General features: G+C 31.6%; 1 long non-coding RNA gene across 3 annotated transcripts in view; it reads right to left on the bottom strand.

The window, feature by feature from the left end:
• LOC123575223 (uncharacterized) overlaps window positions 1-9,663 on the bottom strand; it is a 118,892-nt gene extending 109,229 nt beyond the window's left edge. For all 3 annotated transcript variants that reach the window (XR_012416935.1, XR_010577354.2, XR_012416936.1), the window contains exon 1: window positions 9,555-9,663. This is a non-coding gene — a long non-coding RNA (uncharacterized lncRNA). The remainder of the gene's footprint in view (window positions 1-9,554) is intronic.
• Between the last annotated feature and the right edge of the window lie 3,557 nt (window positions 9,664-13,220).

Raw genomic sequence — 13,220 nt, 5'->3', positions numbered from 1 at the left:
CTCATAGAAGCATTGTCTGAAACTATTCTCAAAAGATGCTAGGGGTCAGGCCAGCATTTCAGTATGTTTTACAGTGATTAGAAACAGATTGGACCAGACACAGAGCTAAATTCATTCTCTTCATACTCTACTAATCTAACTTCTAAGAAAAGATGTCAGTGCCTACAATGGTTCAGGAAGATAATAATGAACTCAAAACCATGCAGTGGGGGAAATGGGTTTTATTATTATACCAGTAGGCATAGAAAGGTGGGATACACACTATATAATAGAGCATTCATTTGGTGCCATGCAAGCACGGAGTATGTGAGATAATAGTTCATTCTGGAATGGGTGAGGAGTCAGGCACAGGGGGGAGCCAAACCAACAGTCAATTTCTAAGGATGATTGGGAAAAAGCCAGGTGAAATGTTTGGGGAAAAGAGAAAGTAAGATTGTTTCTTCTCTAGAATTACTATGCTCATATATGCTTCCATGCTCATGACTCTTCATAATCTCTCCATTACATCTAAGCAAAATATAAATTCCTAAATCTCCTATAGAAGACTCCCTCTATTGTGGTTTCAACTTGCCTGTCTAGTCATTTAAATATTCTCTAGGAAATGATCTACCATTTTCTAGAGCAAAAAAGAGATACTTTCTCATCATTGTGATTTTGCTCTTTAGCCTTTTGTCCATGTAAAATACTCTGTCAAATATTTACCCATTTTGAAAATATAATTCCCAATTATTTCTTCTTTAATAATCATTCTGAAAGGAAGATGTCACTCATTGTTTTATACATGATTTTCTTTTATGCTTAAATAACATATTGCATATTATTCAGTTTTGTAATATTATCCATATTACATATTATCCACTTTTTCCATGAAATTTTCCCTACTAGTTTATGAGCACTTCATGGTAAAGAACCATATCTGAGTTATCTTTTGTGTTTCTCACAACCTAAGAAATCAATATCTTTAAAATATTACCTTTTCAATAAACTGTGAACCAATATATAGCCTGATTAATAAATTTTCCTAAGAAATATAGATCTGATCATTTTTTTTTAGTGAAGAAAGTAATTCAAAATTTTAGCCTTGTACTTCCATGATTTTATATAATTCTTAGTTATCTAATTAATTTATCACATAGCATGACCCCCAAAACAAGCTGAAAAGCTAGATTCACTACAAAAGCCAAGGGCTTGCAATGAATCTCATATAATGATCTCATAGGATTTTTGCAAATGAATGCAAAATGTGCCATCATGGAAAATATCATGAATCACTCTAGAAAGCAAAGTCCCAAATTACTCAAGGTAAAAACTTCTTTCTCTTGAAAGAACTCCAAGTATTTGAAAAAGAGATGAAAAGGAAAAAAGTTCACTAAATTTATATTCCACTAGATATATTCAGAAATAGGCCTTTTTTTTTTCTTTTTGAGACAGTCTCACTCTGTCACCCACGTTGCAGTGCAGTGGCGTGATCTCAACTCAGTGCAACTTCCGCCTCCCAAGTTCAAGCAATTCCCCTGTCTCATCTCCCTGAGTAGCTGGGATTACAGGTGCACGCCACCGCACCCAGCTAATTTTTGTATTTTTTTAAGTAGAAACAGGGTTTCACCATACTGGCCAGCCTGGTCTCGATCTCCTGATCTCAGGTGATCCACCCACCTCAGCCTCCCAAAGTGCTGAGATTACAGGCATGAGCCACTGTAACCAGCCAAGAAATAGATTTTTATGGTCATAGTTGAGAAAAAATATTTAAAAGTTTGGAGAGGGGCGCATTGTATTTTTTAATCCTAGGCATCATTTCTTAGATAATGTTTAATCTATAAAATATATTAGCAACCCAGATTTATACTCTTTTCTTGATGACCTTTCATAAGCTCTTTTCATAAAGCCTACGAACTTCTAATAGTAGTAATGAGTTTATATACTTTACTTTTAGATTATTACAGTGGCATCAAAAGGCCTCTGTTTGATATTGTATTTCCCATAAATGCTGATTCAACACTTCATTGCTCACCACTGGCCAGGAAGTGGGTTTCTATTAAATGCTACTCATCTAAAAAACAATAGGAGAGTTTATAGAATTTTAATGTTAGAAATGTCACAATAGGCAGATGTTTCCATTCATGAAGTATGTCTTGAACACACAAAAATTACCTTTTATCATCTGACTACCGCATTTTGAAATTATTCTCTGCTGGTAATTAAAAGTAGCTACAATTTGATGAAACTCAAACATGTGTCACATACAAAAACTATGCGTGATGTTCATGGAAAGAAGCCAAATATATACTTAGATCTGAAACTCTCATTTGTGGGATATGTTTCTTCACCCTGAGAATTCACCTGATTCTGGTCTCTGTTTTGTTTTTTATTTAACTCTTTTGGCAAAAAGTCTCCCAAGCCTGCAAACTCACTGTAGACAAATATACAAAGACTTAGCTTAGAGAAGGAAAGTTTCAACTAACAAGGAGAAAATGTCTCTTTTGCTTAATTTAAATTATCATTATTAATATATGTGCTAAAATACTTATTTTTCAAGGTGCTAATTAAATTGCCACAAATGCTAAGCCTTTAACTAGGTTATAAAAAAAATTGTATGATGAAGTAGTTGTGATTTAAGAAAGAATGATTCCATATAGGTATTTTCTGTTCAACTTTCTAACAAAAAGTGTTTTTCTTTCTTATTACACAGCCCGCAGTAATAAGTGAAATATAATCCTAATTAATTTTTCCTCCAGCTGTATATAAATCAATAGCTGCACCATCCCAAAGGAAACACACACTGCATGGTCCTCCAGGTTTCTAATGAATGCAAATGGAATGACCTTTTTCTGACAACTATGAATATTGTTTCACAATTTTACCATTAAAATCGCTGCTATCAGCATTTCATACAGTAAACATGGAGACTACAATAGTTGTAAATAACTATTCATTACGGTAAGAAGGGAATGGAAAAAAACTAAGCCTAAGTTATACAACTTCTTTTTTTTTTTTTTTTTTTTTGAGGCAGAGTCTCACTGTCGCCCAGGCTGGAGTGCAGTGACGTGATCTTGGCTCACTGCAACCTCTGACTCTCAGGTTCAAGCGATTCTCCTGACTCAGCCTCCCGAGTAGCTGGGACTACAGGTGTGCGCCACCACACCTGGCTAATTTTTTGTATTTTTAGTAGAGATGGGGTTTCACCATGTTAGCCAGGATGGTCTCAATCTCCTGACCTTATGATCCACCTGCCTCGGCCTCCCAAAGGGCTGGGATTACAGGCATGAGCCACCGTGCCTGGCCAGATTATACAACTTTTAAGCCCCAATTCTGATTTTTGTATTTTCTTTTGCTATAGAAATTCTGTCTTAAATGTAACCAATCTCCATTTTGTTTATTTCTTCCCTGGTCTAGAAGGAAACAGATTAAAATAATTCAATGTTTTAAATTAGGTCATTTAATTAAGAAGTTACACTTAGAGAGGTTTTTGTAAATAAAGTAAAATCTCCCAATCCGTAATATTGTAAAGATTGAAATTACCAGGAGACTATGGTTATATTCCATTGGAAAGGTATGTGTGGGAAATCCTCTTGTCAAGACACAATACTGTTTGTTTAATTAGTATGTACATAAATTTAGAAGCTATGAAAACAGATAATGACATGAAGATGACACCTATGGCACCCTGAAAAATGGAAAGGAGTAATTAAATCACAATATTGTCCATTGTGTCCAAAGAATCAATTTGTTCTAAAATATAACATAATAAAACTACAAGTATTTATGCTAAATTATGTTGTTTCCCACAAAACTTCATTATAGTCATGAAGATGTCTCATCAAGTAGAAGTTAAATTCAAACTTTGTAAGAAAAGAAATTAAAAATGTTAAAACTAATTCTGCTGGTCATAAATCCACATACTGAAAACTCCCACTGGAATTCACTAAAGCCAAGAATATAAAGTGAGCCAGTAGAATTCAAATACTTTCATTAAATTAGAACTCCCCAAATTCCAACAAGTTTTAAAAAGGAGTCACAACAGAAGTGTATTCTCTTCCTATAACATTCCAAAAAGTGATCTTTCCATCACCTGTTTTATAATTAAGTTTTATACTTCTGCAGTGAATACCATCACATAATTATTTGACATCCTAAACAACTATTAGTGATATAATTTTGTGTAAAATATATTGATGGAGAGATATTAATTTATTTTGGTAATATTTGCATTACTATTTTAATATAAAGTAAACTTTCACATGCTAGGCCTGTCTTAAACCCATTTAAACAATTTATTGAAATAATTAAGAAAGCATTTCTACTACTGTTATTTGGCAGTATCATGCATAGATGGCACTTTTTAGCTGCATTAAACAATCTCCACCTGATGACATTTCCTGACGATGTCTATACTCTCACACCTGTAATGCTTGCAGGTTCAAAATGAATCCCTGCTACATCTCACTCAATATTGATCTTGAAGGCATTTCTCCCAATCTTTTCCCAGTGTGGTCACTGAACAGTATCCGAGTTCAATAGGAAGATCAGCTGCTCATCCACTTTTTGCTAAAGCAATTTGTATTATGGATTTATTTTAGCAGTCTACAGTGGCAGTTGCTGTTTTTACTATTTAAATGCTTTGATTATCTGACCTTGCTTACTTTATCTTTCTAAGTGCTATGTATGGGCTTTAAAATTGATCAATAAGTGGGGATTCCTCTACAGTATTACACTGAAATCAATCTCAATTCAGACTTTTGTATTTTATGCTTATTATTTGATCTGTCTTAATTGTGTTTCTTATTCTGATAAATAAGGTCAAAACATACTTCATTATGCAAGTAAGAATCTTCTATTAAAAAGCCACATAAGTTATGAAAATACCTATATTATTTATATATTATTTTATTCATTCTTTTAGTGTGAAGAAGGAAATAATCAATTTCGAAATATTTTATTCAGTCATTTTGGCTTTATGTAAAAAAATATGTATTCCATTAGCGTAAAAAACATATTTACATATATGCAAGTAACTAATTTTGCAACACATCAGTGTGCTCCATTAATTATAGTAGCTGTGGAACTTCAACAACTGCTGTCTTTACATATAGATTGTACATAAAGGTGCTGATAATACTTATTATACAATAAATTAAAGCTCTACGGATGAAAAATCACAGCACATTCTCTATAGTTGTATCTTTGAAAATATATACACAACCAACTACAAAAGTATTAAATATTATAAAAGTTATTCGATGAAGTGAGAAAATATATCAGTTTCACATTTTTACTAATAAGAAAGAATATTTTACTCAATTTATCATTTTCAATTAAATGAACAATAAATTACTAACTTAAAATGCTTTGAATACTTTTTAAATTATGAATTTTAGAATCGAAATTCTACTTTAATTATCAATCTTAAATAAAAATAAACTGAAATTACCTAAATCAGGTATAAACTTTATAGAATATAAATTGTCTTACTTAACTGTTAAAACTTGTTGTTAAATTTGGTATCATTTAATTCTATTTTATCTCTTCTAGACTTGTGTAGTAATATGAAGCTGCTAGACTTTTCAAAGCCAGAAATATAAGATATTCAGAGATATGAGTTTTTAAAAAGGAATTGATGCAACATTTTTAAAAATTCCATTTTCAAACCTAATTTAATGTCTATTTGTCATCAGCTCTTATATGAAATCTTTTCCATATACATAGGTATAAAAATCTGCCATTTGTTCTAGTGACCAAAAATGCAAAGTAGTAAAGAACTTGAGATAAATAAACATGATTATACACAAAATATTTGCAATATGTTTATCTGTGCAAATGCAACATACTTTGCTTAGATAAAGAAAACTTTCACTGAATTATAGAAATACCACATATATTCAATATGTATATATTCACATTTCATACTTTGAAATGTTGGCCAAAATGATTTAGTATTTAATAGTTTTCATTTCATACTAAATTATAGACTATTATAATCATAATTTTTCTCTTGCTGCTCATATTAAATAAAATATAACATATAAATGATTAAAAACAAAGCCAGCACAAAATAATTCATTTTGATGGTTACATGCAAGAATTTGAAATAGAAAAATTAAGATCCTTAAGCAAGAAAAGAATGAGAAAAATATGAAGAAATTTAATTACCAAATAACAGCCATAATGATATTTCCAAAACTGTTATAACCAGATAGTTTCTTTTTACTATTTTTGGTAGAGTATCACTTTAGAGAAATCATTTCCCAGAAAGTTACACACCTCTGCAGAATACAACCCTGGCAAGACATGTCCATACTTTTTTCCTCAAGTGGGTAAATGTTAAAGGAGAAGAATCCAAGTTTCATGATGCAGCAACACAAAGCTGGGAAGTGAAAATTATGTTGCAGCGGAGTCTTGAAAATATGACTGTAAAAGTTAATCAATAAAATGTCTATTCCTGTCTATTCACTGGAGGCCCCAGCTGCATAGCTTCACTCAATCGATACTACAAATTATTACGATTTCCAGGTTCCCACTGGACATTCAGAACAAATCTTTCAAGTGTAACAGGCTTATACTGAGTGTATGGTGTGTGTTCTCTACATTTAGTTCAAAAAGCGGAGGGAAAAATAAAACCTAAATCCAATGTGTTCTTCAAAATTCAACTTTATGGAACCAAAAACTTGAGGGTCACATTTTAATAACTCAAATGTCTTCCTTTTGATTACCAATTTTTTTTACATGTTTCTTTTTGAACTTTATATTTAGTTAAGAAATTACAGCCTAGTAATAGATATTGGTGGTATAGAAACACGGGTGTTTCTGAATGACTACTTCAAAGTCAATGAATGAAGGAAATTATTTTGAGGTAATTATTTTCCCCAAAAAAATTCCTAAGACTCATTACCATTATTAGGAAAATACATGTAGAAACCTGCATATATTTTAAGTTATAGTAGATCCCTTAAAATACAAATTATGCTTCTTATTTTTATGACTAATTCCAACACATTTAAAAAATCATATTTCAGTTTCTGTATTCTTTTTTGCTTAAATAAAAAAAATTCATAAATGTGTTTCTCATATTTGAAAAAACAATTGCCCCAGAGTGTTATTTTCTAGTGAGATCCTCTTATCTCTGCAGCAAAATTCTATTATCATTGCAAACCCTTAAACTACTGAAGTCTTTGACCATACCTTTATGCTTTATACATATCACCCCGCAACGCTTTGTCAAACTCCAGTCTTTGCCAAACAAGGGAGTATTGGTTAAGGGAAATAACTATAATGCTTTAATGTCTTATGATATGTGGCTTGTCTTTTTACCGACTGGTGAACACCATAGTATCTGGCACTGCCCAGTACCAAGTCAATTGGTTAATTTGACCAATTCATGCCACCTGCCTATTCAGAGGAGAAAAATAAACAAAAGGAAATCTATTTTTAGGCCAGAAAGAATTTGACTTTGTTTCACACTTACACAGTAGCGTATTTTTTCATGTTTAGATACAAACATCTCGCATGTAAGCATATCCTACAACAATATGATATTAAGGCTATTTTTTAAAGGAAAAGTGATCTTGCTTCTCTAAAGAAATCATCATTTTGATTATGATCATTATTCAGTCTATTTAACAGTCAGTAACATTTTCTGATAACAGGGCATATTAATATTTTTAATTTATGACTTTTGACATATTTGTTAAACTGCTGCAAATAGACTTAAAAATACTGTTGCAATTCTACCCTTCTTAAATTGTAGCTGATATTTGTATACCTCACCAATGCTTTCACATTGAAAAAGAATATCCTACTTAATTTCATACTCAAGCAATATTGGAAAATAAAATAGATAAATATAGATAAAGCACATAAAGCTGAAGTTTGATCACTCTGTGCATTTTAACTGGATGAATCACAACATGATTTTCTTATAAAATCAAATCCTAGAAGCAGGTCATTACATGCCGGTTTCCAGATCAAAAATAAACATTTTTGTGAGTGTACTAAAAATGTGCCTTTAAGTTGACATCTAAGTTTTTTAAAAAGTGTCATTATTTTATAACATTAACTTAACATCACACACTATAATTAGCTTTAGATATTTATAATCATTTTTATACATTTCTTGTTCTCTGTATTGTAAGCATCTAATTCCCCAATATAATTTAGCTATTTTTAAAAATCATAATATTTATAACAGTAGTACATTACCTTAGTAATTCAGTAAGAAACTTCACCTGATATGCTTTTAATTCTTAATATCAATTTCTACTTTTAATATTTGCTAAAGGTAGCTTTTTTGTTGTCTGAATTAAGGCATCTGACTGAAGGTACATGAAGAGCAAACAGTTTATCTGAGTGTTTATCTTTATTTAGAAGCATGTAAAGTGTCAGTCTAGTCTGTAGAATTATTTTTAATGCCTGTAATATTAAAACTTTGGATTGAAAAACAGAAATAAATTAGTCAAATATAAAAATATATTTCAACATAATTTTATAAATTATAAATCACAAGGCTACTTAAACATTCATCATATGTAATATATTGAAATGATATTGATAGACAATATCAACATATTCTGTAAGTCATGTAAGTTTAAAATTTCATTTCCAAAGATGAGTTAATAGCAAATGCACATTTTAGTTCTGGCCTCAGGACTGTGTTCAAAGGTATGAGTGACAGGAGAAAAAAAAAGTTTAGATGTGTATGCTTTTTCTGACTGTGATTACTAAATTTAACCAAAGTTCAATGAGCAAAGTGTAATTCTTGACAAATAGAGTAAAAGGGAAAGACAGAGTGGGGCCGACATAGGTATTCATGTTGACTATATTATTTTCTTTATTTTTTTAATAGTAGACTAAGAAAACCAAGAGAAGGACAGAAAGTATAGAAGATTTAATGACAACACTCAAAATGGAAATTCTCTAACATTTATTTGAAAAATAATAAAATTTAAAAGCATTGTATTAGGTATGATCATTACATAAATACCTAGATGATCAAAGCAGAAATTCAATACTAGAAGATGTTTCACTAAGAAGTTTCCATGGATATTTCAAAATTAGCATAGATTTTTATTGCTTTCTTCACAGTTTCTTACATGCCTTGATGGTCTGACCAAAAATTCTACTCTAAATGTCTCTCAATTTAATAGTGTCTTGCTTAGAGCAGATACTTTTACAAAAAAGAAAGCCAACCAGAGCCATATGTAACCTTTGGACTCCAAAAGGAGAAAGACGAGAATGCCATTGGCAGATAGGTGTTACAGAAACACAGTGTATTCTTTCTCTTGTACATCTACCTTGAACATTTCTTGACAGTTTAAAACAAAGTTGACCACGACATCATTATTTAGAATCTGGAATAGAACTGTTACAATTTTTAACATGTGCCATTTTAGATAAGTCTGTATCGTATTTTGGAGCCAATAATTTATTATGCAAGCTAGCACATACACTCATAACCTTTTGCAAGACAGAGAGAGTTAAACATTTAGCAACTAAAGTCAAAAGGACTGACTTGATCTCAGTATGTAAAGTAAAACTTTCTGAAATACTAAAAAACAACTCACTTGTAATCATTTTTTTCTTCTTCAGAAGCAATAATCCCTTCTGTCACTGTCTTCAGCTCTGCCTGGGGTTTTCTACTGTTCTGTTCTTGGCGAACTGTTTCTGCTATTTGCTCAGTTAGCTGCTCTTGAGTAGCTTTCAAGCTGGATTACATTAGAAGAAGTTTTTCATCTTGACTGGCAAGTTCTGGGGCTGAAAGATAAAACAAGAACATTGCTTTTTTAAAAAACCAAGCTAATGTGTCTTGTTTTCCTTTTGTTTTTAGTTTAAATGTAATGCAATGTAACTTTGAGAAAGATTTAAACAGATCCTTGTTGTCAAAATACAAGCTCAAGAGTCCAATTCTCAGATTCCTTTATTTAAATCACAAGTAAACAAAAGTATGTATGAGTGATATGGGATGCATGTCAGTGATCTCAAGTTTATAAAACATTTGAATTAAAAAATTACATGTCTTAATCAGAAAATTTGCTGAGTTTTTGAGACTTCTATTGCTGCATAAATGTACTATAAAATAACAACATTGATGGGCAGATTCTTCTTCTTTTCTTAGCATAAGATTCAGGTAACTTATACACTCACATAGACAAAGACTGATACAATTATAAATTTTTCCAAAATAACTGTTCTCCACTGATTTATTTTCCCATACAACATTTATGAAATTTAAGTACTTTTTCAAGGTCATCCAATAGATGGCACTCTTTCATTAGACCAAAGCAGACGTGGGATGTTCAAGCTCTCAAAAAAATAAGTGATTTAAGACAAAGACATTTTTCCTTTGTTCTCTGTTGACCATACTCCTAGAGAGATATATCTGTACATTTTGTTCAAATATTTCTCCTTTATAAAAGTGTTTATCACTTTTCTATGGCCTCTAATATATACCGTCAAATGGGAATGCTATCAGGCATTTTATTTTTTTAATCATATGCCTTAATATATATTTATTCACATTGTCTTATACGGTCAATTGTTGGAGGGGTTTTGAAGTTAAATTGTATATCTAGTCGATTGCATTAAATAAAATGATATTTTATGAAAATCATTAATTTCAATTTAACAATACAAAATGAAGAAAAAAATAAATACTTGTATGATTCTCAAATCAACAGAAACAGCAAAAGGGAAGGGCATATTTTCATAAAAAGCTTATCTTCCCTTTTAATGATTCTCATTTTATATCCAAGAAATTGTGTTAATGTTCAGCTTCAATAAAGTTGTTAACCAAGATATTATAGTCTTACATCAAAGGTTACTTTTATAGGCAGTCTCATAAAGAAGTAACTTTGTATAAATATTCTGCATCTGTCACTCATCTTTAAAGTTTATTGATGTCTCCCTTAAAAAATTAGATATAGATTTATCTGATTATCAGCTTCTCATGTATAGATGTTAAGCACAGAGCTTATTTTTCAATAAATATATGCTGCATGAATATTTGCATTGTTTTCTTGCAAGTATTCAAAGTGACCAGTTTTGCCCCAGAAGAAATTAAAGCATCTACCATTTTTATAGTTTAAATCTTCTATATATTAACAGTTTAAATTTTTGCCTCAGGAAACCACAGAACTAACACAAACAGCTAAATATTTAACAGGGAAGAATGCATCATCCAGGGCTCATCTTTATTAAATTCTAAATACATCGGAATCTCACTTGAATAAATGAATTAGACATCTTACAATTTCAACACATGCTGAAATGTAGAAAGAAATCCAATACTGATCTTACAGATTTGCTTTCAAAGTTAAAAAATATATATATATTTTGGCCAGATGCAGTGACTCACGCCTGTAATCCCAGCACTTTGGGAGGCAGAGGTGGGTGGATCACAAGGTCAGGAGTTCAAGACCAGCCTGGCCGACATGGTGAAACCCTGTCTCTACTAAAAACACAAAAATTAGCCGAGCATGGTGGCGTGCACCTGTAATCCCAGCTACTCAGGAGGCTGAGGCAGGAGAATTGCTTGAACCTGGGAGACGGAGGGTTGCAGTGAGCCGAGATCACACCACTGCACTCCAGCATGGTGACAGAGTGAGACTCTGTCTCAAAAAAGAAAAAAAAAAAAATTCAAGCTTAAGAAATGTGTAAAGGCACTAATGCCTTCGCTTCTCTTAACCAGTAAGAAAATGTAAACAAATAAATTAAATTAATATTTTATGGTCATATTGTTTTAGCATTGTTAATAGGGCTGCATAAACAAGTGCAATTTAAACACTTTTTCACCTTTCACAATCTGTATTTCTTCTAAAAGAAGAAAACTACACTAAAACTTTTTGAATGAGTTTTGAAGAGAAGTTTTAGACACTGAAACTGAGAGGTTAATGATCTTTAAAGAACCTTGAGCAATAATGTATCATACAAACCATTATGGACAGCAGAATGTTCCAGGAAGTTTAGTTTTTGAAGACTCTACTTATACCAATAGACTGACTTCAAGATTACTTGAGACAACTTGTGGCACATACACAAAAAGATCTTTTATCAGCTACATATGATGTGAATTTTCTATGAAGTTTGCCATTTCGAAATGACTAAGAGATTTATGCATCACAGTTCTCCTCAGAGTCTACTCTAATTCATTGCGTGTTGCTTAAAAAGGGGTAAATTATTTTAAGTTTACCTATGCCTTGGACTTGAGCCTGAGTTGATCCCAAGCCAGAGGCGCTCACAGCTGCATGCTTTATTTACAATCCCTTTGTCAGACTTACAACTGCCCCAGGCTATAACATAGTGTACCTAATGTTCAAACTGGCAGGTAATCTTATGTCAAACATACTTCTTTGATTTAAAGTGATCAATAGATTCTTGTAAAGAGGTAATTTCTCTGATGTTTCCACCTTGCCTTTCTTACAGGTGATTCACACAAAAGCCTACTTATATGATGTACGAACAATAAACAGAAAGCTATAATCATGTTTTTTCAGATGTTTCCGGTGCACAACGATTTTGGATCGATACCCTGTGTAATACAATTATCTGCAATGATCTGGTTGTATTGAAAAAGAATTTGCAGGAGACCTCTAGGGGGTTTTATCCAGAAACACGTATCTGGCAATGTTGTGAATAGCAGAAGAAAAAATTAACGGGTTGACAAAGGCCGTCTATTATGCATCCAGTGATTTCATTAATATTTTATTTCACAAAAGTATTACACTACAAAGTTTAGTCAAACAATAGCTCAAAGATAATAATAATGTCCAGGGCTTTATGCCATTTATTTGTTGTTTAAAAAACCTTGAGAAACATATGGATATAAACAATAGAAATTCAATGTTGGATGAATATTATGTACCACAAATTATAGGCAATATTGATTATTTATTTATGTTATGAAAACAATTCTCCTTTTATTTTATCTAAGCTGTGTAAACACTGTTGTCTCTGAAATACTTTAATATCTTCAACTACTTTTATTTACTTTTTTACTAGAATGGTAAAATTCTAGATTGGATATGAGTTTGAACTGTTCAACCCGCTATACAATAAGCCTTTTCTTTCGAGCATTTTTAAAAATAAAATGAAGATTTGCAACATCAGGGAAAGAGCTAACATATGCAGTTCTGTACCCAAAAAACATTAAAAACATTTTCTGCTAAGATCTTTGTGTGTGGAAACAACTCACAGTTTTGTTTTTATGGTTCTCCTAAAGATGCTGACTCTTT

The sequence above is a fragment of the Macaca fascicularis genome, chromosome 8 (genome assembly GCF_037993035.2).
Source record: "Macaca fascicularis isolate 582-1 chromosome 8, T2T-MFA8v1.1".
NCBI classification, from domain to species: Eukaryota; Metazoa; Chordata; class Mammalia; order Primates; family Cercopithecidae; genus Macaca; species Macaca fascicularis.
The sequence above is the reverse complement of the archived record's forward strand: the minus strand, read 5'-3'. Positions and strand labels throughout refer to the sequence as shown.